The sequence below is a fragment of the Rhea pennata genome, chromosome 2, assembly GCF_028389875.1.
Source record: "Rhea pennata isolate bPtePen1 chromosome 2, bPtePen1.pri, whole genome shotgun sequence".
In the NCBI taxonomy this organism is placed as follows: domain Eukaryota; kingdom Metazoa; phylum Chordata; class Aves; order Rheiformes; family Rheidae; genus Rhea; species Rhea pennata.
Window position 1 is genome coordinate 6963347 of NC_084664.1, and position 26170 is coordinate 6989516.

Genomic DNA, 26170 nt, shown 5'->3' on the forward strand with positions numbered 1-26170 from the left:
AGTTGGGGTGTCCCCAGCTACGGCTCAGCTCCATGTGTCGTGCTCAGCGAAGTGGCTCCTTGGCCTTCGGGAACAGCGGCTGAATCCATCTGGTTCCCACAGCTGCATAAGGCAGTAGAGAAATACGGTTTGCTATTAATGAAGGCTTTGCCACAAAACTGCCACATTGCTGCTGCTGAAGGCTGAAGGGAAGGAGGGAGCTGAGTACATCACCCCTGTGATGAAGACCCACGTATGGTCATGCTCCTCAGCATAGACTTTCCCGTCTTTCTTCTACCCAATATGCATGTGACTAAGGGAGCTTGCATGCCCCAAGGGCACCCTGCAAAGTCAGCAAACAGCTCAGGAAAAGCACAGAGAGCCCTCTCAAACCTCAGCACTACTTCAGCAGCCAAGTAATTACTTCTCCAGGCTTCCTTACTTGTGGATTTGAATCTAAGTACAAAACCACAGATCCGATGAGAATTGTCCTTTGTACCATTCCTTCATTTGTTTGTGCTCGAAGAAGTTGCGTACAGACAGGAGATAAGTTAAAGAATACTACAGCCAAGTCCTTTGCTGCAGAGTCTAAGTGCAGTGTGTCTAGAGCCTAACAAAAATCACATATTTAATTAGTGGCTTCATTTAGCATTGTGTGAAGAGCGATTCACTGTACCAAGCAAGAGGAGGTGGAGAGCAAACAGACCTCGTGAAAGTGTATGAGGAAAAAAGATAGTATGAAAAAATATTTTATGCAAATATGAAAGATCGTGAACTGCAAAACAAAGACCTATGTGGTGAAATTGTGGGGGTGATTCTAAAATGCAAGTGTGGGGAACTCTTCTGTAGAATAAGTAGAAACTACTTCCATGTAGAAACTACTACATCCCTGCACCAAAGGGAATGAAGTCTGATTTTATGTCTAGAGTAGGAAATTCAGATGTGTGGTTTGTAACTCCTTCTTTGTCACTGGAACACAGAGCAAATGCTTTTCCTTTTCTATTTCTGCTTGCCTATATCATTTTGTTGCTCCTACTGTCATGATGGTTAAGTACTTCATATTCATACCATTTTTCATGTTGTCACACCTATCTGGCAGACAACCCTAGGTCCACAAAGGCATGGCAATTGCCTACCTACTACTTTGGGCTCCAAAGCGAAAAACTCTCCTTCCATGGAAGCAGGGCTCAGGAGGCACCTGAAGTTCAGAGCTGCTAATATTTTTTTTCCATTAACTTCGAGATAGATAAAGGTCTGTCAACAGCATTCCCCAACATGTCCCAGTCTTGAGAGAGCCAAGTTTACCAGTGCCTCACTCATTCCTCAGGCTTATAATTGCATAAAATAGATGCTGTCTGGTGGGGTTCAGTCTGGGAGCATACTCTGAGCACACTTGGAAAATCCGGCTTCCCCTCCTTCCCCAAACTGATGATCTCCCTCTCTTCTGCTGCAGTCCCATAGCTTGGGAGGTTATTTCATCTACAGAAGACCACAATATGGTTTGCTCTCTCCTCATGGGGATTTGGACTCACTACTAGAGGCCCTAAAGCATAGGGGATTCTGGAATGGTGACGAGTGCTTCATTATCTGATGTTGATGCTATTCTGGTGTCTTGAAATAATTAAATCTTAACTGGGCTGGGCTGGGAAGAGATGTGTGATTTTATAGCATCATGATTAGGGCACTCCTGTGGGAGGGAGGAGAGCTGAGTTCCAGTCCACTAAATATCTTACTGCTTAAAATTACAGAAAATGCTTTGCTCTGTGTTAGTTCCTGAAAGCCTCTAGAGAAACACAAACCTTCCATCTCAACCCTTTTGGACAAATTTACTGTCAGTTTGGTGTTCCAGCATAGAAGATCAGAAATATTGAGAGCCAGGCAGCTTGGTTTGCTTAACCAAGGTTGATCCGGCCTAAACTGTGCTGAGACAAGCACAGAGGTGAGGTTAGTTGGGTATTGTGCCACTGGCTACCACTGCTCAAAGCAGTAGTGCTTCTAGCTCACGTGTGGTCGTAGTATCAGCGGCTTGTGCTGCAGCAACCCAGTCTGAATGTTCCTGAGATCTCACAGTCGGCATAGAGCATCTCCTGCCTTGCAAGAAGCAATTGCTCCCAAAACCCCTGCTTCATAGACATTCCCTGGTGCCAGACCTCCCTACCATCAGCCAACATCCCAGAGTGTCTCCTGCTCCCTCCTAATGACATTAGCGGGAGGTAATGACATTGATCAGATTGAGAGGAAATGGTTAGATTCAGTTGTGTCTTACTAGCAGGACTGGTAGGCTGTCAGCAAGGACATGCACCCGTGTACATGCACATGCCCACAGACTACCTAGACTCACACACGCGCCAATGTTGGCCTCCAGAAACCCACTTTCTATTAATCAGCAGAGATCAGAACCAAGCCTCTTTTTAGTCTACCATGGGAGATAATGTCATTCCGGGCTGAGAATACATCCATCAGCCGGAAACGGGGTGAATAAGACTGATTTTAAGGAGGATGAGGTCATTGTTAGATTACATCATGCAGCCATGTTGTATCACAATTTATATACTAGAAGTGGATGTAGCATTTGCAGATTTGCTACAAGAGCAAGTCTGAGGTAAGCAATCTGAGGAAAGAGTGCAGAAATCCTTTCTATGCACAAAAAGCTGCTTTATGAACTTCTTCATCCTGTGGTAAAAGAAGCACTACTATCTCCAGAAAACTGACTGCCTAAAAATCCCCAATTACATCTGAAACCGGAGGTCAGAACTGTGCTTTTTAAAGGGAAATCCCATTCAGCACTCATCTAATTATTTTCCTCTCTTCCAGATCCTACACAGCAGTCCCTGATAACGGGATAGGCAGGGAAGAGTTGCAGTCCGGTTTATGATTTTACATTATTAAGCCATTGGGGACTGCCAGACGATCTGAGAGCTTAGTGAACTGAACTCTCTAAGACCTGTTAAGCACTCAGGAGGCCCTATGCAAACCCACAAAATAGGAGCATTAATCGTCAGACGAGGTTGTCAGGATACTCAATACGTGAGAGACAGATGAGAATGGAACAGAAAAGAGAATAGTGAAAGGCAGCAAAAAAGAATCAGGAGGTTTCAACATAGCTCTCTTCTCAAAGTCTCACAATTTTTCTTTTTCTTTTTTTTTTTATTTTTTTTCTGAGTGACAGTTTGCTTTCCATTACATAGCTACAAATCCATACTTTAACGCTGATTTCACTGGAACTGCTGCAGATTTACTGCAGTGTAGCTTTACAACATTGGCTCTTTATAATAATATGCCTCATTAGTGGCTACTTACAGTGTAACTGAATTATAGGATGTCTAGTTCTGGGCAGTTGCTGCAAAATGGAGCAATGACGTGACACCTAATAAAGTACTTGTAAATGCCTTCTGGGAGCTATAATACCATATTATTTATGAAGTGCCATTGTGTTTAAAGACAGAAGACCAGATGTTAAATTCTGTCTTATTTACACAACGTCACTGAGGATTAAATCCATTGTCTTTACGAAGCAGGTCCCAATATATACACTGTACATGTTGGTATGGAGTATCCCTGGAGACACGGAGGTCAGGCATGGCAGGGAACACAGATTCCATCTGAGACAACAGACTCGTTCAAAATGTTTTGAGCACGAATCCAGATATTACAAGCTTTTGTACAAACGTAAGTAAGGAATGATACTTTTCCCAGATCTGACTTACCACAAAGCTAGAGCCTCTGTAGCTTAAACATAGTAGGCTCTTTTTTTTTTTTTTTTTTTTTTTTTTTGCGATTAATTATGTGACCCTTCTGTCAGGTAAAGAGTGATGTTAAGTCTTCTGTAAACCATTGTCTGCAGACAGGAAGAGCTGAGTTCAATCAGTGAATGGTCCCTCTTAAACAATATTTGCTCATCATGACTTTTTGGAGTGAATGGATTCCTACCATGAGTTTTCTTAAGAGGCAAATCTTCCTAGCTTGCAAGCTCTGAGTGTGTATTAAAAGAAATAACTGATTGAAAAAATGAAAAGCAGTATAAACTTGCACTAATGCAACAGTAATATGCCTTAACTCCATTTCCTGCATTTGCTGTCTGGTGCCTGGGAGCAACGTGTTCCCAGAGCCCTGAAGCACATAGGCAGAAGTATCTCCAGCCTTGCAAAATGTTTTGTCTGGTCCCACCCAGAGGCTCTGCAACTGCAGCAGCAAATTAGCTGTGACATTAGTAGAGTTTAGGGTCCACCTGGGTCTGTTCCTTGCTTTACAGTGCTGGCAAAGAGCGCTCTGTGGCCTATGTCCCCAAAGGAGAGCTGTGCGGAGGTTACATCGAGGCCCTGTAAATGAAGCAGAAGCCTCTCTTGAAAAAACATAACATACATTTGGAAGCTTGGACATTATGGTTCTTGTGTCAAAGGAGAATACCAGATTTTCTCTGAAATCAATCCATTGCCTAACCAACTATCTTGCCATGATGATGTCCAAAGTATAGCTGAAAGACTTTTGGGAAGACAGCTCATGCATGTTTCCAGGCATTTGGCAGTAAGGGGGCCATTACTCCTTCCCTTCACCTCTGAATATCAGACAAGATGAAGTCATTCTAGCTGCAGATATTTTGCTTTTTATACCCACAGACAAGGGCAAAGAACATCCTATCCTCTAGAAGAGCATATTTCTGAAAGCACTTCACTTAGGTGATTTGAGCACTCGTGCCCCCCTCCCAGCTCAATAGGTGTGTCCAGCTACAAATGCAGTGGGATGCTGTAAGCCCCAGCTCCACTGACACCACTCATGGACATTGAATTACAGAACTTAGGTCTGTAATCTCCCAGTATTACCCTGTCCGAAGTTTTGCCTTAGCGAAAGAAGAACACCTAAAGAAGAAGAAAACCTAAAGAACACCTAAAATGGAAAGCATGGCAGGCCAAAAATATTGACTTTTTTGAAGGAGGTCAGGCATGGCAGGGAAAACAGACCCCATATGTGCCTCCCTAGGGAGGCAAACTCTCTGCTTTGGGCATGTCCAAGGGGATAGGGATCAGTGATTAGCGCCAGGTGTCCTGCCGTTCTTTGCCAGACTTGCACCTGGACTGTTCTTTACAGGCAGCCAGGGACAAAAATGGGGTGTGGGGTAGCATAGGCAGGCCAGTCTATCCCATCAGCTTCTGTCCTCTTTTCTCCTCCTTTTCTTGAGAGGACCCTTACCACAGATGAAGAAAGAATGATCAACCCGTCTTCACTGATGGTCCCCAAAGCCTTGCACAGCCCTCCAAGGTCTCCAACCTCCCTTCCCAGCCTCTCTTCTTCCCATATCGATCCTCCTGAAGTCTTCCACTAGTGTGGCACTTCCTCAAATGCTATTTTTGCCCTATGAATCTACCAGTGACTCTACCTGAAGCAAAACCTCTGTAAGCTTTTTCCAGCCCTCATCCCTCTCTGAATCCCCAATCAGGTCTCCAGGGAGTTAAAAAGTGCATGGTTTTACTAAAAGAAATCTCTGTCTAGAAGACATTAGTTCATAGGTAGTCAGTTTTTTTAATTATGAGGGAGATGTTTAAAACACCAGACTGCTTTTGTTTCCACAACCATGGAAGAGCAGAGATTAGAAATCCTAAGGAGGATAAACTTTGGGAGATACATTCTCCAAAACTGCCTGAAAAAAATGCCCTTCTCCACAGGGAGTCACTAGGCTCATGTTTAGCTTACGTTATCCCTGTGGATCACCAAAGAGGTACAAAGAGGACAGGATTTTGCCATAAATGCCCTCCAAAATTGTGAGTATATATGATTATGAAAGCCAAGGCCCCAACAAGCGGGAGGTTGATAAGCTTTCTCTCTGAACAAAAAGGCCACAGATCCTCGCAGCCATTGCACTCCGGTGGGCTTGTGGGGAGAGGCCCTCCTGGATAACTGAGAAGGAAACAGGATGATACTGGAGCTCTGAAGAGGTTTAGACAGGACTAAACTCATCCAAAATGCCCCAACAGAAACTCACTATGTAAATAATTGCCTTTAGATACCTTTAAAAAATCTTCAATGAAACAAATCCTATTTAAGTTGAATCTTACAGTGTACCTCACCTCCTGGATGCTGTTGAAATGAAAGTAAGACCTACAAGGAATATATTGGGTTCAGGAGCTGGTTACAGCTTCTCCGTGAGATAGGGGTGGGATAGTCTTTGTTCAGGATAAATGTATGTGGCAAATAAGTTTTTTTCAATTAAATTATCTAGAATTACATGACTATCAACAAAATAACATTTGAGATTGTAAGAATGTAAGGTTGGTAAGAATTAGTCTGTGTGAGAAGAGCTTGGGTGAGATGTGGGCTGGAGAAGGAGCCTGGCATATAAGAGATGAGCTTGCAAATCCGTATTTTGCAAGAGATGAGCTTGCATGAGATATGGCACTGAGGGAATCAGCACACTTACAGGTGCACCAACAGCATCAAAGAAATACCTGCTTAGAGCCAACTCCTTTCCCTAAGGAAAACAACAGGGAATTCCTCAGTAGTCAATAGCTTCCTGGCTCAAAGTGGGGAACATTAATTCCCACACTTCATGTCTGTTCAAAGGACATGAGAGTAGGTCCACTTCTTTAAAGGATATGAAATGCATTCTCAAAGGTAACCATGTGCTTTTCAAGCACACACTTAGACACAACTAGTTAGTTTATGTCATATATCTCTCTAAACACCATCCATTGTAGCAGTTTCCTTCTAGATCCTGCTTTAGGCAGAGCCTGACTAAAACTATCAGTGACTTTTGAATAGATCCTTGAGTGCAGACCTGGCATATAGTTTATTTATTTTCTGCCATAAACTAATATGAGGAACTCATAAAACTATGTGAGATAAGTTCATACCTTGGTATAGCTTCAGTGGCACAATAAAGCTAAGGCAGGAATGAATTTAATCCCAGGATGGCTAGTACCATCCGGCAGCAGAACTTCTCTCTACCATCTTTACCATGACATGAAAAATGACTCCCACCACGGAGAGGAAGTTGCCACTTGCAATGGATGCTGCAGTGACATAAAAGAGCTGTTAAGGAAGATGTTACATACTCGCAGTTCAAATGAATACAAACTATAATGGCTTCTATAGGCACACATCAGCTGTTTCTGTAGGAACAGGGCTGCAGATCTGCAATATATTTCCCCTGGGGCTATTAGGAAGAAAATGTGAAATCTTTCAGTTTTCTAAAGTACTCCAATTTGTAAGCACAAGCTGAATTTGGCTTTGAAAAATTATTCTTTCTTTTTCTTAATGCATATAGCTTAGAGCCTGCTTGGCCACTACAGGCAGGCCACAGCAGGCATCTGGACGAGGCCATCCTTTCCTAGGCTCGGCCATGGCCTTGGAGAGCTTGCAACCCACCGTAGGATGTGCTCGGTGTCTGTATTGCTGCAGCAGTATGTCCCTGGGCAGAGGAGCCAGCTGGGGAACAGCAGGGAGTGGGGAAGTCGCAGGAAGCAGGGTGGCTGATGATCTGGTGGGAGTCGGGGTTATTGATTTCAGGCTTGCAGATTCCTGCTGAAGAGCGGCTCAGAGGCTGTAAGTGCCCTGTTTCAGGCTATTAGCTGGTGTCATTTCCCAGAACTGCGACTCACTTGCATGCTGCTGTTTCCTCTTGCTTATCCACAAGGAATATTGTGGCAGTGTGGGCTTGCTCAGAGGTGGCATGGGGGGAGAGGCATGGATCAAATGAGATCTGTTGGCCAGAGAAACGGCAAGACGGTGCCTCCTAGATGTTACAGGGAGAAGCTGCACAGACACATCTTCCCTCTTCTGCCTAGTACAGAGAGGTGTAAAAATTAGCTGCCCCCACACATCACAAACATTAAGAGATCCATATGAAGTAGGACAAGAAGGGGTTAGAGGACACCATTGTCCCTCTCACCAAATCCTTGAAGATTACCAACTGATGAACCACAGCTCTGGGCCCTCTCCCTGACGGGGAATCCTGCTTCAGAGCTGCTTCAGGACCACATGCAGGCAGGGAAATCCAGGTGAGAGTAAGCACCGGTGTACCTTGGGGTCAAAACAAGAACCAAAACTGCCTCCTGCAAAATCTGAAATAACCACCAACTTTGTGACTGGCCTCTAAACTTGCTTCAGACAGGGCAATTCTCTCAGTAAGAAAAGCTTCCCTTGGGGGGGTCTCACTGCCATGTGTTTCCCTCCAGAGAGGAGCAGTCCTGAGCGGTGATTTGAGATGCTGGCGCAGGGCATCACCGTGCTGTGCAGGAGACAGGGTCAGTGCAACACCAGCACCTGCTTCTCGAGGTATGTCCGAGCCTAAACTCAACCATGCGTGGATCTGTCTGCTGGGTCTTTTCTCGTCTCACTGAAACCTGATGGGCCGCTGCCACCCCTGGCAAAGAGGACAATGGGGAAAAATCAGCCATGAACATGACCCACTCGCTTTCATAATTACAATGTGTGTGTAAACACTGCCCTCTGCCTCCTGGAGAAAACTTTGTTATTGGGCTTGGGTTTTTTTTTTTTTTTTTTTTCTTTTTATAAACAAGGACAACAAAATAGCATTTCTGAAGCCTGACCTCTCAGGGCCGTGTAATGGCAAACAAGGTGAGTGCGAAATCCCGGGGCACAGGGTGCCACGTTGCTGCTGCCAGTTTAAATGTTCAGAGGCATGAGGTGAGCAGGCCAGAAAAGTCATCAGCCCCACGATAAGCTGAATTTGGGGCTCTTTTTATATCAGTTCTGAAAAGGGGGAGATGGAGCTTTTTTACTTTCTAGGTTCATATTTTGAAGCTTTTCCTCCCACCTGCAGAGGTTGGGAATATTTTTGTTATTTTTAATGACGCTAAATTTCTCAAGGAAAGAGGAAGATAAAATGTTTTCAGACTTTATATCAAATCCGAGAAAGCTGGCCAAGTTTCTTCACTAGGGTTGACTCCCAGAGAGTCCCCTGAAGGCTTGCAGTGTAAATACACCATGCAAATTCAAAGGTGAGTGAGGAAATGGAGGAGCAGAGTAGGGAAATGACCTTTCCCAAAGTGACAGCCAGACAAGTGTGCAGCCAGCAGTAAAATCCCTGCCTCTGTGCACGGCAAGTGTAGCAGGACGTAGTGTCAAAGCCTGCTTGCCTTGCAGGGAGAGCGTCCCCATCCCAGCTCTGGGAAGGCAGATACGAGCCGTGCTGCATCGCTGTAATTGCTGGTGGTGCCTTGCAGGGTGACTGACACCCAGACCCCAGCGCTTTCCTTTGCCCCTGCTGGGTAAGGCTCCTGAAGGGCGGCGGGGACACCAGCTCCCGGGGGCTTTCAACAGGAGCGAGGTGCCCAGCTCCCATTCAAACCTTGGAAAAATCCCCCCTTTGCCTTTTTATCTGCATGGGGCCACGCGCGGTTCACTATCACTGCAGCATCAAGCTTGGAAAAATCAAGGAGGATGGGGCATCCGTGTCCAAACTGCAAGAGAAGAAGAGAAAGCGTGAAGGTCTAGTGCAGTCTGCAAACGGTCCGATCCCAGGGACCTGAGGGTGCCAGGTCTCCCAGGCACGGCCTGCCCTTGCCCAGGTTTCAGAAACGTCTTGTTTCTGGGTTGAGGTGGCAGCTCTGTTCCTCCTTCGTGTTATTTTGGCACCTCCGTATTTGGTTTTGGGTAGGCAAGGATATCATAGGAAACAATATATTCTAAAGAAATGTATCTGGGGGAGGGAATTTTTTGTGTGTTTTGATTTTTTTTTTTTTTTTTTTTACTGGTCAATAAAGCTGCAGTTTGACTTTAGGGTGAAGATTTGGATCAATTCTCATTTTCTGCAAAATGATTCACTCTTATACACCAAGGAATAGAATTGAAAATGTAATCTATCCTGTTCAGAGGTAGAGTCTGGGTCATGAAAATTAACCCCCAAGTGTCATTTAGTGTGCTTTTTCACGTGCCAGTAAATAGCAGAGAATCTCTTTGGATTTCTAAACAGTAATTTAGAAAAAAATACTTTCAGTTCTATCCAAGGCTCTAAAGGGATCCTGCCACAAAGTCACTTTTCTCTACAATGTAGAATAATTCAGAACAACCCTTTGCTGCAGTCATTCACTAGCAAATACTATTGCCAGACCAAACTTGGTATCTGGATGAGTGTATCCCACATTATATTTTAATTTTTGGCTATATAAATTGAAATAGAAAGAGTCTCTTTTTTATTAAACAATAATTTCACTTCTGAAACCATGGGATAAGAAGGAAAAATAATGAATAAAAAGTAATGAGCTCATTTATGTAAGGTCAGGAAAATGTCACATTTTCTAATGTCCTGAGTTGATGAAAGGGACAGTCACATGTAGCATAGGACCAAAGTGGAAAGCTTTGGGGAGGTACTACTTTGGGGAGGTTTTATATTATAATTGGGCATAGTGGAGGTAGTCCTTTAATCCAGCATGCCCCGTTTATAGTTGTCACCACTTATCATCTTAGAAGCAAAGCTGGCAAAAAATGTTTGCAATGGAGGCTCAAACTAGATAACTGCCGGTAATGATCCACCAAGAGATCTGAAAGATCTGCTGCATTTTGTCGATATTTTCTGTTACATTCGCAGGAGCTGAAGGCAGGGAGACTTCTGGAGAAGAATGTGTGTGGAGAGGGTGACAGAGAGGGAATACCAAAGAAGCCAGAGCGAGGATGGAGGGCACTGAAAATGCTCTGAGACCTAGGAAGAATTCTTTCTATGAAGGGTTATTGAAAATACCAGGAATTGCCATTAGAGAGGTTCTGCAAATACCTACTTGAATATTGACTGTGAGTTAGGCTAACCAGGTGCTTTCCGTAAAAGTTTTTCAGCCACTCAGTGCTGGGGTTTTGACTTTTTTTCTTTTTTTTTTTTTAACCATAAAGAATATTGCTTTCCATTACTATATGCTTTCAATTTGTACTGATATTTAAAATAAGGTCAAAAACAACATTCAGAAATTTCCTGGTAGTAGATGACTGGAGTTGATACCTTGTGACTCAGCCTCTGTGGCAGAATCGCATCTTTCTTGATATACTGGCTCCAGGATCTGCTTTTATTCTGCAGGATGACATAGGATTGGGGAAAATTATGATGCATCATGGAGGTAGTCTGGGGTGAGGGTAATGAAGTGTTTTTAGTTAGAAACTGAAGACTTCAATCCACTGCCAGGAGAAAAAAAATCGTTAAAATACTTCATGAATGCAAGAAAATTTCACAGTGGCACTGCAAATAAACTAGCTGAGCTTTCTGAGAATGGAGTCTTCTGATTTCATTCATCTCATGCATGAAACAGAATTCTGAAAGAAGCTCAGCTGGCTTTTAGCCTCAGCGTTGAACTAGATACAAGTGGTCAGTTCTAAATTACTATTTGCTTGTTCATCATCTGAGTTCCTACAGTTTTTGAGAGAGTCCAAGTTGTGGATCAGGACATCTCTGTTCTGAGAACTGTAAGAACACAGAATAAAAAGCCCTCCTAAGAGCTTCCAACCTAAGCAAAAGACAAGATCCAATAGTAGGCGCAAATGGACTACTGGGATATGATGGCAGTATCAGTCAACATGACCGGTAGCAATATTCATGCATCGGCAACTTAACTCCTCAGGACTCTTTTGCAGCAAAGGGAAGTTCAAAGGAGGGCAAAGACTGTGATTTACAGATAGTCTCTAGGTGTTCACAAGAACATGAAAAGCTATTTTTTTGAAGATGATGCAAGCAAGTAGCAGAGCCTGGCATAGGGCAGATTAGAGCTGAGATTAGGTGGCATGGGACAGGCCACAGAGGCCTTGAAAATAAAATCAAACCACTGTGCCTGGTACAAAAGTTAAGGTAGATCAGGGGAAAGATAAAAAGATGTAGATATACCAGCAAAAGCAAAGGGGTGGGAAAATGCTGTGAATAGATACGCACTGCATAAGACTGTCATTGCTGAGGCTGGGGGAAGGATGTTGGAAATTTGTGTAACAAAAACTTGAAACAGCTTTTGGTTTTTAGCTTGGTGAGAACCCAGGAAAGACTTTATCTCATAGACATTAGAATAAATCAGAAAGAATGAGAAATAACCTCTGTGTGGGGAGAGATTTGGGCGTGGAAGATGATAACTCCCAAACCAATTCGTGTTGTCAGCAAAGACTGGGCCAGGGATAGAGACGGTAGCTCAGTTTTGATACCCGAAGTGCCAGTGAGGTACCTGAGCCTAACGAAATGGAGTCTGCGCACCTCTCTACCTTTCGCCCAGGCTTCTCCCTCAGCCAGCGCCACGCAAGAGCTGCCAGAGCCACGAACGCGCCCGGAGCAGAGGTGCATGTGGATCGGAGGTGTCCGCACAAAGCCACCCACTGACAGTCACAGATGTGACACCCATGGGTGATGAGGAAAAATGCCATTCAGCACAAACTCGTCATTCGCACCGTGTCTCTGATGGCCCTTTCCCAAAGTGGCGTTGGTGTCAGCTTTTCCCCTCTCACAACAGGCAGTAAAGTGCTTCTACAGCACTTCAAAAGGGTTTGTTAAAGTAGTGTTACAGCCGTCACCAAACAGACAACTATAATCTATCTTTAGGGATAAGATAAAACATCAAAGTGATTGATTCCTGGCTTTCCACCCCAGAGCTGAATATTGGGGCCAACAGCAGCCCGTGCATCCCCCCAAACCACAGGAGCGTGGCTGAGTTTAGGAAGGATTATAAGTTTCGCAAAGACTTTTCTTCAGTCAACCTTATCTCCTTCCTTTTGGCAACCAAGCTCATCGGGAAGCCATTTGGGCTTTTTAAATTATTTCTTTACCTTTAAATAACAGTAAGAAACACCCACGTAAGACTGTATTGGTGCCCTGAAAAGCAGATTTACAATGGGAAATGGTGACCTCCCAGCAGCAAAAAAAAAAAAAAAAAAAAAAATGATAATTATAGGCAAATAATCCATTTTATCAGTCCACCAATAACCACAGCACGAAATGGCCCCATTAACACCCCCAAGACCAAATTGCTCACCTTCCTCCAACTACCTGTCAAATACATAGCTCATGGAAATACTTGTTATTTTGTTGGATGCAAAAGCCTGCCTTCTAACCAGTGGAAAAATGAGGAAAAGTTGGAAACGCTAACAGCTTTTTGCTGATTTATTTTACATTTGATAGCAGATATTCACTGATGGTCTACTTGGGAAGCAGCTGCCAAGCTGTTGCCTTCCTTCTCACTCTCCTTGTTGCCTAAAACATATGATATCATCCTTCAGCAAGACTGTGAGGAACACATATGTCACACAGACAACCCGAAGAAAATAAGAGCATCTCTTATCTGAGTGCAGTGACCCTGAGAAGGTGCTGGGTGATGGGACATACAAATAGGCTTACTTGAGGGACCTCTGAAAGCTCCTCCTTGCTGGTTGCAAGGTATTCACATAAGGGCTGCAACAGGCTGATCCAAAGACCAGTTTAATGTATAACTTTCAAAGCTTATAGAGTTGTTTTTAACAGCAGAAGGAAATGAAAATGCCGTGTTCCCTACTACTCCACAAAATACATCCTGGGCTGCCACAAGGGTAGGTACGAAGGCAACTTTCTCCTGCTACATCTGGCTGACAGTTACTCTCAGCAGGGAGGATCTGTCTTGCTGTGTCCGTGTGGCACTTTGAGGAACTCTGGCTGCTTGTGATGCTTAAGTGAAGGTCCCCAGCCAGTATTTCTTTCACTGCCTTTCATTTTGGAAGCCCCTCGTTTCTGGCAGCCATCTATAGACACATAGGAAGCCACATAAATAGGAGTCTACTTTGGAAAATGTCAGTCTTTGTGCAAGACAGAGCATAATGAGGAACAGAAAGTCCTCACTGTCCTGGAAAGTCAGAACTGCATAAAAGTCAGCTATTTCAGTGTCAGAAGATACTGTGCTGGGACAATACCAAGCTCCTTAATGCAGGGTCTTGAAGAACAAGGGTGTGCTACCTACCATCCTAAAACCAGCTCCCTATTAGCTATTACTGCACTTCAGCTATCAAATAAAAGTGAGAAATAAAACCTTAGGCTGATGAACTGTCAGGGAAAAAAAAAGAGAAGAAAGAAATGCTACAATCAATTAAGCAACAGAATTATTTTCCAAGGAGGCAGTCAATAAGGCAAAAACACCGGCGATACAAATAGCCTAGAGGAACACACTGATGGGTTTAGTGCAGCCGGCTCTTTTCCATTAGCGGAGAGGGATTGCTCAGCCGGACGCACGAGGTCACTTTCTGCTTCGGTTCTTCACAGTCGACAGCTAAACTAACAGGTGCAACTCGATGTTTAAATTTGAATAAGAATAGTGAAAAGTTGCAAAGAGAAAAATAATGTGTGGAATGCGAATGTGTGCTTCTTCAGATGAAAGTGAGGATCCTGGGGGGAGTGCACGGGCTCAGGGCTTGAGCAGGGATTGGGGAGACTTTAGCCTTGTCCCCAGTGTCAGGGTGCTGGATATCCTCTGTAACATGAGTGGGGAATACAGTTACAAGAGGTCAAGTGTCCGCATCAGAAAGCTATGAAAATCATGGGAAGTGATTATTAATAGCCATAGCAGAGAGTCTGAGGGCTTAGCAGGTGGTCCTTTCATAAGAGGGCTGTACCTGTTTTGTAGAGGAATAGCAGATCTCACCCCTTGGTGCTGTCAATCAGATGCTTTATCTCCAGCAACACAAACCTCAGCAGCAGAAAAAGAAAACAGAAGTGTGGCAGGTTGGACAGACATCCTACCTCTGCCCCAGCCTTTTTGTTAACTGTGGGCAAAACCCACCTAATGCTATTCATTTCCCGTCTCTGGTAAACAAATAGTATTCATCTTCTGTTGCCTGGTAGCAGAGCACTGGCCTCGGACACACATGTGAGTCATGAGCAGGACTACTGGGCAATGCTGAGGGTGCTGCCTCCTCTGCTGAGCTGGCTCGAGGCTTCTCGGCTGTGCAGACAAATTTAAATTTTCAAATTCAAAAAATGTGGGACTGGAACCTGCTGTGGACAAAGGGAAGGAGAAGGGGGTAGCGGTGGTGTGCCCTGAAGAGTTGGGCTTGTTTTTCCCACTCTCCCCAACAGGTATGAGATCCAGCAGCAGTTCTGATTTCTACTTGAGGTCTCCTGCACAACAGTAGCTACCAGTGCTTTGTTCACCAGAATCATCAAGTTTTAGAGGTTTTACCTAGACCATGTAGGAGCATGATCATTCTTTCTCTCCCAGTGCACAGCTTCCCTGTGCAATGGCCTTGTTTCTGCAAATCCCGTTCTTGGCTTGTTCACATAACCTTGGCTCCTGTATCTGACCCAGAAACAGGATACCTAAAATACTCAACCTTACAACAACTGAGTCCCCTGAAAGCCACCAGAATGTCACATAGAGCCCAACACAGTCCTTCTCAACAAAACTCAATTATTTTTCAAAGTGGCTTAGCTTTTTTAGTAAAGAAGATACGAGGCCAGACTCCAATATATGAGCAACCCCCAGGATGATGCCAGATGCCAGGCTGGTTCTCTGGTTGGAAAAAGCCTCTGTCTCTGGGATAAAGAGGGAGATAATAGGGTATGCATTTTGGGGTGGTTTGGATGAAATCCTTTATGCTTTATTTGAAATAACCCCTATTTCTTTTTTGGAGAAGAAAAACTCACGACGCTTGCATTTCCAGCACACCTTATTTCTTTCATAATCTGTAGCCAATAACTGTTAATTTCATGCACATTAAATAATTGTAGATGACTATTTCACTTAACTTTATTTAGACATAAAACGGTCAGAAGATTCCCTGTTTGATAAGCCACAAGTATGATCAGTGCTTCATCATTCAATCTGAGATTCTGGAAAAAAGGGCTTATTAATTTGAAAATGTAGGGTGCTAGCAAACCAGAACAGTCAACTTTACACATAAGGTACTTAATGAATGATCAGCGGATTGATCTTTGTCTTAGTTCTTCTGGAATTGGATTATAATGATCATGTTCGCACAATCTCATGCTTTTGGAAATAAAGTGTTTGTATTCATTAAATAAACCAGGAATTATTTTCCTTTAGAAAGAGTGGCTTTCTTTATGAAACTAGCTGACTACAACCAAAATATGGGCATGTATGCTACACTAATCATCCAGCTCTTTGATTTTTTCAGTAATTCAAATAGTCTGACATGCAAGAAGGGAAAGTAAATTTAGCTTCAAATTGAAGGCCACATACGGCTGGCATATTCGACCTCCTCCGAGGGGATATTTATGAGCAGATTATTCTCAGAGAACTTCAGCTGGTATAACTAGGGCTGGATTTTTTTTAAAGAGCATGTATACAGCCACCAAAATAAATGGTTAGTGTTTATTACAGTCCATCCTGGAGAACCTCCAATAACCTGCATCCACTGTGGGCTCAAACACTTGAAAAAAAATCTGATGCAGAGCTTCCTTATGCAAAGGGCATGATGTTTTTACAAATGGCTAAATCCACAGCAGAATCACCAAAATGCCTGCTTCAAATAGCTAAATTGAGAACGCGGGTATTCAAAACTGTTGTTCAGCTGTTGCTTAACTCAAGCTTACCAAGCCTGAGTGAATGAAAACATGCCCTGGAAGACTCCTAATTCTGGGGAAAGTGCAGGATTTAAGTCCTGCAGCTTTTTTTTTTTTTTTTATGCTGGCTCTTAGCTAGGCCAGGGGGCTGCCTGCCCGTTGGCTTTGCTGGTGGCACACTAAGGCACCAAACCCGCTCCGGGCATTGCATGCAGTTCCCTAGTAGGAGCTCAGAGCTGCGGCATCCAGGGGATGTCAAGGAACCAAAGAGGAACCAATCAGGCTGAATATTGTAGCATCTAATCCGTGTGAGTTAGATTTTCAGTAACTTCAGCATACTTAGTCTTGTAATATCTCTGAATGCTTTTTTTTTCTTTCTAATGCACTTTCTTCTCTTTATCAGTTGCATAATATAGGTTCCTGCCTTGTCGGAATGAATGGGATTTTAATTGAATGTCTCCATAAAAACAGTGTCAAGAAATTGAAGTTGGCAATGTTGTATGAATGTGCACTCAACCCTCCAAATTTCATAGCCTTCCCCTAGAGAAAAAAGAAAAGAAAAAAAAGAAAGACATCCATATAAGCAGGTCCAGCTCTAATAGGATAATAATTATAATAATATTCTCCTTCTGAAAACTATATGCAAGTCTTTTTTGGGGGCAATGGGTAGAAACATACTGCAGAGAGGATGTTAGCTGTAAATGTTGTATCTGGTTTTGTTGCAAAGCACTCTCTGTACATCACCTCATCCAAAAAGGCAGCGATGGCTGCGGGAATCCTTGGGCACATTTCTATGACCTTCCTTCATTGTGCAGAAAGGCAAATCAGATGATCACAGTGGGCTCTTCTTGACTCTGTCCTTGCTAAAACAAAAGGCACCCTGTTCCTCACCCTGTGACTGGTTCCTGAAGGCAAATGCCTACTCTCACACTGTGTCTTAAAAAGCCCATGAGTCACTGGATACGGGCTTCTACACTGATCTGATTGCAGGAGACAGCTCCTGTAATGCTGCATGGGATAGTCTCTTTTAGCAGGTGGTCTATTCTTTGGGCTAAATGGAAAGAATGTCCCTCAAACTGAGTCTGAAGCGATGGGGCAGGTTGTGGGCTCTTGGCTGATTATGTGTGAGCTCCACCCACACACGTGCATAACGATGCCTCGTTGTGCATTTGGGCACCTTCCTGCTCCAGGGACAGCCCTCTCCTAATGGGAAAGCACTAGTTACGGTGGCCTGAAATGTTGTGTGGAGATGATGTGCTCCCAGGGGAACGCAGATGACTCCTCAGAAGTATTCCTGCTCCATCTTACCTGCATCAATGGCATGGAGGTTCTCAGCTTGACCAGCGTTTGCAGATTCTTCGCAAGAGCAGCCGGCAGTGTCCACCACCTTGTTCATCTGCTCTGACTCATACGTGTGTCTCAGTTCCCTCCACCCCTAATTCCGGTGCTTGGGGCAACGGCCTCATTCTGAGCCCGCTGACACTCACTAGAAAATGAGCTTGGAAAACCATGCCACGTACTGCCATTCCTGTGGTGCCCTACAGCCCTTCCTGGGACCCCAAAATGCAGCTCAGGTGCCATTCCCCACAACCAGTGCCAAGTTTGCTTCACTACGCATGTGGCTAGTCCTTCACTAGGCTTTTTTGCCCCTCCCCTTGCAGTCCCTCTGCTGTGCACCCTTATCCCTGCTAATCTGCTCTGTTTTCCTGTGTGCCACCTTCTGCTTTTTCTGCATCATCCCCTTTACTATCACGTTTTGCCAGATATTGAAGCTCCAGCTCAAACAGGGACACTTACTATCCTTTTACAGTTAAATTCCTCCACAGACTTCACTTTTTCTATTCTTTTTATTTCCCCCAAAATAAAGATGTCATTTTCTGGTTTAGCTTATACTGCTTGCAGCCAGCATTGCTCCCAGCTACATCTGAGACACTTCTCAGTAGCAACAGAGACATAAGTATGATGAGTAGAGGGACTAGAAGAGTGTAAGGTTGCTGTGCAATATCATCTACTTCTGGAACCACTCAGTGCATCTCTTGCCCCTTCCCACATGAACAGAGCTACGTATGGATGACTGGGATCAGAAAAGACGTTTACCCAGCATCGTCTGCACAGAAGAAATCTAGCTGTGTGGTTGTAGAGCTGGAAATTTGAAGAAATCATACAAAAACCAAAATATAGTTGTCCCCTTCAGATTTACTCCAAACTGAGTGAGGATAAATACGGGTTATCTTCCAGGCTGTCACCAGCAGCCTTCTCCAAGCGTTCCTTCCCCAGCTTTGCTTTCCTTGCCTTAGGGCCCAGGTGCTTAAGGCTTTCAAGTCAGCTTTCAAAGGTATTGCAACCAGGTACACACAGCTCCTGGGACACTGCGCCCAGTTACAACCTATATAAAGTTTTAATAGTGCTTTGGATAAAACCACTTCTGCTGCCTCTAAAAGAGCAGGAAGTACTAAAATCAAATATTCTGTAGCCCTTATCACTCTAGGACAGGCTATTACTTCCCTTTCCATGGTATAACATGTCGATGTCAGCAGCATCTGGGCATGTTCTGCCCCTTTAGACCTCCAAGCTCATTTGACTCACCAGCTGATGGAAGCAAAAGCTGGTATTTGACTTTGGGGTGAGGTTGTCTGGGGAATCGTGTGTTGGTGGCTCCTCCACCGAGGAAGGCAAAGCTGCCACTCTACATCCCCTCCCCACGTACCTGCCCAATCTTTTTGCCCACGATAACCTCGTCAGCCTCCCCATCTGCCTCCGCCGGCACATCTGCTGGAGCAGTCCGTGTCCTCAGCTCTCTGGGGAAAGAGCTATTAGAAGGAACACACTTTCCTTTAACAAGGCTCGCTCAGACGTGGAAAGCCTCCATTCACGCTCGGTTGTAGTGAAGGTCGGGGTTTTCTGTCGGGCTTTTGTCCTCTTCCTTGCTGGCCTGAAAGAAAGCAGCCGAACCACAGGTGATGCAATTCGATTAGAAGCTCCCGAGGCTTAAATGAAACAGAATTATTTATCAAATCTCTGGGCCATTAGCCGCGTCTCTAACAACAGCAGAGCCATAACCTCCCCCTCACTCCTCCCACGTTGCATTTCCCTTTTCTTACAAAGGCTCAGCAAGATCCAATAAAAGAAAATAATAGAAAAGGAAAGGAAAGGAAAGGAAAGGAAAGGAAAGGAAAGGAAAGGAAAGGAAAGGAAAGGAAAGGAAAGGAAAGGAAACGTAAAAGGATGAGAGCAGCAACGGCAATAACAAACAACCGAGGAAACACGCGACGGGCCGCGGGCAGGATCCTTCCTCCGGGCCGCCGCGTGCCGCCCCGCGACTCGGGCTGCGCTGCACCCCGCGGGGGAGGCTGGCTCGCCCCCCGCGTGCTGCCCCGGGGCGTTATCCGCTGCCTCCACCTCTCCCCCGTCCGCCGCGGCCCCGGGAGCCGGCGCGAGCCAGCTCAGCCTTCATCTGTGTAAATACACTGGACGCCTCGGAGAAAGGTGGGGAGGCACCGCTGCTGCCGGAGAAATTTGGGATGAGGCATGTTGTGCAGAGCACTTCTGCACACGGTGGCGAGGGCTGCGCGGGAGGGACCACGTCGGGGCAAAGCGCGTCCAGGCCCCTTCCCGCTCGCTGGCTGGAGGAGATGGAGGACGGGGAAGCTCCCACCAGCTCCACCACGCGTCCCGGGTGGCCGAGGCTGGGCATCAGGGGCCAAGCTCCGGGGCTCACCTGCTGGGGAGGTGAAAAACGAGACTCATTGCAAGACTTCGCACCTCTTTTCACACATTCTCCCCCCCCCCCTTCCTAATGCATCTTCAGTTCTTTTTTTCTCCACTTTACAGGACTTTGGGCTTTGCTTTATTGCAGTATTTCGAGCCAGACTCGCCTCAGCCGCGGAGGCTGGGCTCTATCCGGGGCTAGAGGGCTCGTAGCGAAAGCTCAGCCCCACGCTCGCTCGTCTCCACTGCTGAGAACAGCGGGTAAATCTCGAGCGTTGTGCAACGGATGGTAAATCCGCAGCAGCTGGCAACACGGCAAATGAGTCACAGGTTGTTGAAAGGAAACTGCTAAATTGGTTGAGCCTGAAAAATTTTACTTACGTGGTTTTTGATATTTCATCCTATGCATTCTGTATTTCTCTTTCCCCCCCGGGACAAAATCAATCTGACAAATATAAACATTCTGTTTACACTGAGAAACTTTGTTTCCTCCACTTTTTTCTGCTTAAGCATTTTACATTTTAACTTTTACATACCTCTGGCATTTCCCTGCAGGAATGCCAGTGGTGCTATTTGCAGAGTAAGATAATGTTGAACACGTTAAGAGAGCGGAATTCATCTCTTACTATTTTATGTTTCCCCTAGTTTTGGCTGATTATCAAAGGTTTCAGTTCTATCTGAGTGCTCACTTCCAGTTTTGTCCAAAATTATTTGGCTTGAAAATTTCTTGGCTTGAAAATGTGTCGAGTTCAGTCTCCCTCCTGGGAATCCCACGACTTCCGTTCCAGGCTGAAAATACAGCAAGAACAACCTGCCTCGGGGTAAATAATTCAGCTTCCCCAAGAAAAACAGGGAGAGCAGAGCAGTCAGTGTGAGACAGTTGTTTACAACTGCGTTAAGGCTGTCAAGAAGATCGCACCGCTTTCTGGGCAAAAGTTTAGAACCACTTGTGCTTAATCTCTACTGGTTTATCAGTTCCTAAATGAAATATCATCATAATTACGTAAAGTCCGTATCAGTCAGAAGAGGTAGAAAATGAGGATTTAAAAAAATCTGTAGGTCTTTTATGAAACCCTCTGGTTTTACTTATATGTATGATGATAAACTTTACAAATATGACGAAAATATAGTCAGTTCTGCCCTCTCGAAGGAAGCTAGAGTTGTGTTTCATTAAATGCTTAATTATGAATGTCACCCATTAAAGTTCTTAAATCTTTTCATTACTAATTGGAGGCCTATAATGAAGCCCATAAATGGTCTTTAAAGTGAACTAATACTGAAATGCATAAATGTAATACACATGATTAAGGAAAGCATAGCAATTGCCTAATTAGGTATACAATTAATATAATAAATCTTACTTGAAAGTATTTTCCACCTTCTTCCTGAGCTGTCAGAAAATTTTTAAAAATCGGATCCAGCCAAAATATAACAGGCCAGGACTTTTCTTTTGCCAAAGGGCAAACAGAACTTTGAAGGTTTAGAGGTCATTTCTAAAGACAGAATTCAAGCTTTTGGAGTGGACTCTAAGTTTGACAAAGTGAGTTATCCTATTTCTGCATTAAATCATGATCAGAAAACAAAGGGCATTTCAAATGTCACTTGATGTAGCAGTCTGGCATGTCTGTATTTTGTTAGGAATTCTATCTTTTGCTATATTTCTCTCAAAAACGTGTAAAGAACTCAGCATCCATTTGACGTTCTTCTGAAGGAGCTCCCAGAGACAAACCCAATTCTGGCATTTCCTAACTCGTGTGAGCTGGCCCACATAACCCTAAGATTGTCCTCTGCTTGTATGTGACAAATACAGATCCTATTTCTCCTTTTCCTTACATTTGCTCTAGTCATTCACATCCATGCAAAGCAGGTGCAAAACGTCACGACTCCACTCTGTGCTCATACAAACGACACGAAGGTCAGTCCTTGCTAGCAGTGATGTCTTCGAGTTAGATTGCCCCCCACTTTGAGTGCTAAAATTGTGAATATAATCCTGAATTTTTACAAACATGAAACAATATTTAATTATTCTAGTTACACTGTTATCCTGAGAAACTTTCTTGTTTCTGATAGGATCTGCCCCTCTAGGGCACAAGGTAATTGCTTATTTCCTTGTACACTTCCGCGATTGCTCTGGAGTAGTTAACAATTTATTATGAAAGCTGGAAGCATTCAGCAGCTCTGCAAATCTGACTTCATGTCCAGCATCCAGATGTGTCCAGCATCTCTGTTGCTGGGGAAAACACTCAAAAAGCCAGAACAAGGACCGCTGGTCAGGAGTGCTGCCATTCAACGAAATGCTGGTGATGCAGGCTCTGTGCAGGCGTTTCCTTCCTAAGAGATAAGTCCAATGAGTCAGACTCTGGGAAGAAAAGATAATTTCCATGCAGAAACATCTCTCTCATCCTGCTTTTACCTGCTGTAAAATCTTCTCTGGGCCAGAGGAAGCAGAGTTGCATTAGCACAAAACATTTGATCTGGCTGGAATTCTCTCCAGACTTTCAAGTTGTCAAATTAACATTTGCATCAATTTAATTTTCACATGACTCATCATTAAATGATTCAGTCTCTATCTGAGTAGCCTTCAAACAGAATTGACCTTTCTTTCAAAGCTTGACCTCAGGTGGGGATTTAGCGGAGGAACATGAGAGTGATTCAAATGCAGATGTGAGGGTCAAGCAGCTTTTGGATTTTCAGCATATAACTTACAAAGGAAAGGAACTGTCACTACACAGCAATCACAGGAGACATTCATGATCCATGGTTTCCTGCCTTCTTGTATTAATTTATTGAAACGAAATACGGAAGAAATATGGCAGGAAAGCAATTGCGAAACAGCAGAAAAAGCACGTGCATAGGATCCAGACACTGAGATTGAAATGTAATCTTGATGTAAGGCCTCAGAGTTTGTATGAAAGTTTCCCAAGCCCAGAATAAACTCTTTCCACTGGATGGTTTTTGACTTTAGTGGATCCCAGGATCAAGCAGGGAGCCACCAATGTTAAATACTAGTAGATGAGACTATGGAGAAGTTCGTAGGGGACAAACTTATTCTTTTCCAGAAGCACAGAGGCTCATCCTTTTTCAGCTTTTCTCTTAGCTTTCACAGCTACATATTTTGCCTCCAGACGTCTCCTTAGTGCATGTAAATAGTGATTTGTATGAGCAATCACGTAGGTGAGTTTGAAGACTGGTCCCTGCTATGTTTGTCTACAAAAGCATTGCACGCCCGCGGCTCCTGGAGAAGCATGGGAGGCTGCAGGCACCCCAGAGCTCTCACATGTGGAAACGTGGAAGCCAGGCGAGCTGTTAAGAGGAATATTTGTGCTTTGATAGAGGAGTAAGGCACAGACAGCTCTGAGGGTGAGCTGTACTCTGAAATAGGAACCTGCTTACCTATAAAAAGTAAGGTGTGCCAAGTCAGCCCTTCGGATGCATCAACTGCTCTCCAAAAATGAGGCAGGAAGCAAATGTCTAAAGTAGGCAGGTGGCCTGAACTCCTTCCAAAGCCAATACCTGCCCCAAAGTATCTAAATTTTGCCAGTGTTGGGCTCAGTTGGATAGAGTGCTAGCCAGTGGCTTACTTACCCATCAGAATCAGACAATTGCCCATTAATAGATGCTGAAAGGCAAAACTTTAAGGAAAACCCGTCAAAAGACTTGTGGACAGGAATATACTCAAAGGTGGCTCACAGTGATCTTCCTTCCTCTGTGTCCTTGTCATGTGCCACAGAGCCAGGAAGGTGCAGAATGGTTGCTCCTCACCACCTACTTCTTACTCCTCACCATAGAGCCAGTGGAAAATTGAGGTGGAAAGAGACCTCAGGAGGTCATCTCCTCCAGTCCTCCTGTGTTCTCCTCACTTGCTTCTTTGGAGGGAGTTGGAAAGCTTGCAAGAGTTAAACAGGACCTGCCATTTTTAGGAAGTTCCCCTATAAAATGATTGCCTTTGCTCCCAGCTCATTCAGCAAAGTGAGCTCTCCTTTGCTCTGAAGATGGGATGTGAGCCCACATCCCAACATGACACCTTCATCCCCTTCCCTTTGTGTGCCCCCCACCCCGCTGTTGCAGGCAGGAGGGGCAAGAGCCTGAAGTAGGCTGCCAACATCCAGGCTTCTCCTGAAGGCTTATTTCTCAGTAGCTCTACATTTTCAGAGATGATTGGCTCACTCTAATCAAAAAAGCCGCCAGTGGCAATATTTGTCCTTCCTTTGTGAGAAAAACATCCCAGGCCTGAAGTTATATAAATGTCACATGGGTTCAAGGCATTTTTTCCCCACTCACTCACAAGTGTCATTAGAGTTTCTTATCCACAGGCTGGGAGTACAGGAGCAGTCCGTGTCTCTTTGGCTCCAGTATCTCATCACTAGGCACTTTTCACTTCAGAAATCTCTCTTCCCTTTTCAAGCTACTCCTCAAGTTAGGAGAAAGACTGTGAACTGATGTCTGAGCAGGGTTCAGCTCAACAAGTAGCACGTTCTGTCTCTCTCCACGAAGCTGGAGGTCAACGGGTATTTATAAGACGGAAAGGTGCAGGCCGCTGACCCTTTCATCTCACATTTCACTGTGAGGAATTTGAATCTTTAATTTTCCAGTGCACAGAGCAGAAGGGTCCCAAAGAAAAGTCCTAATTGCTAAAACCACATAGCAAGCCATTAGAGTCCCTTTGCTTGTGAAACAACAGAACTGTACTCAGAGACTTGTAAATAAGCACGGAAATTTTGGGTAAACAAAATCAGAAGAAAGAAAAAGAGTACTAGACTGCTTTAAAGCTAAAGACTGGAGCCAGCAATCAGCAGTACACATAAATCCAAGCTGGAAAAGCCCAGCGAGAGCTTTGTTCTTCTCAAAGTTCTTGGACACCTTCCTCTAAATATATTGCCACAGTCTGCTAAAGACCATGGCCGAAGCCACAGATAACAACAGTTAAAAGTACTCTCTGCATCCTCCAGATGTGTCCTCTGCATTGAAATCTGGGAGTCCTCCGATTTTTCCAGTGCACCAGATCAGAAATATTTTAACTTATAACAGCGGCAAACGAAACACTTTCAGAGGGAAGCACAGTGCTTGGATAAATGTCTCTCACACCTCTGAAATCTGTCTTGCTGATTTATGAACCGTTCCCGTGATTCAGCCATGAATTTCAGAGGCAGTTTGATGTACCTCCATTTTTCCCCATGACACGAGGATCTGATTCATTTCTTTCTCACTACAAAGTTTTCATGAACATCTGGTATCACAGAGACACAGTTGCAGCCATACAAGGAATGACTTTTGCTCTCCCTCTCTCACATACTTATGGTATAGGCTTGGTAGGGAGTCCAGAAGAATCTCACTGTGATGTTAATTATTCAGGCAGCACACTCTCTCCTTACACTATGGAAATACACATTGCCTGGGCCCAGTCAAAAGAACTTTTTTTTCTTGGTAATTTATTATTTTCCACCAAAATCAGCTCTCATCCTTGGATCCATTACCACATCTTTGCAACCCACTATCACTTTCCTTTGATGAGGACTGTCCATACCACTGGTCAGCACTGATAGTATGATAAAAAGGGGACTTGATGGACTTTTCCACATCTCATTCATTCATATGTTGTTGGAGACAGTCCCAGGCCAGTTATGCTGCCATATATGAAAACATCTGAAAAAAAAGTATTTTGGTAGGCTACAGCAAAATATACTGTTCAGTTTAAACTCAGAAAGAGAAGATAAACATAGACCAACATAAACCCTCGTGATGCCCCTCAGAGCATCTACAGGTTAGACGGCAGCCGAGTTACAGCTTTGAGAATTTTGGTTGTGTTGAAATTGGAGACTTTAAGGATTTTGCTTTAAAATTTTTGGTTAAAGGTCCAAGAGATTGAAATTTTGGATTATTTTATTTCTCTATAAGATGTTCATGGATCATTAATACATTCAGTTTATTAAGTAGATAATAATAGCATTGCTACAGGAAAAGAAGGGAAAAAATCAATGCAATAAATTGATCAAGTGGTTCAACCTGTAGAGTGGACCAGGACTTCTG

General features: G+C 44.2%; 1 long non-coding RNA gene across 1 annotated transcript; it reads right to left on the reverse strand.

Moving 5' to 3' along the window:
• Nucleotides 1-15566: 15566 nt before the first annotated feature.
• LOC134135962 (uncharacterized) lies at nucleotides 15567-19548 on the reverse strand. The gene is made up of 2 exons (XR_009957392.1): nucleotides 19143-19548; nucleotides 15567-16975 (listed from the first exon to the last, which is right to left on the reverse strand). It is a non-coding gene; the product is annotated as an uncharacterized LOC134135962 (long non-coding RNA).
• Nucleotides 19549-26170: the final 6622 nt, after the last annotated feature.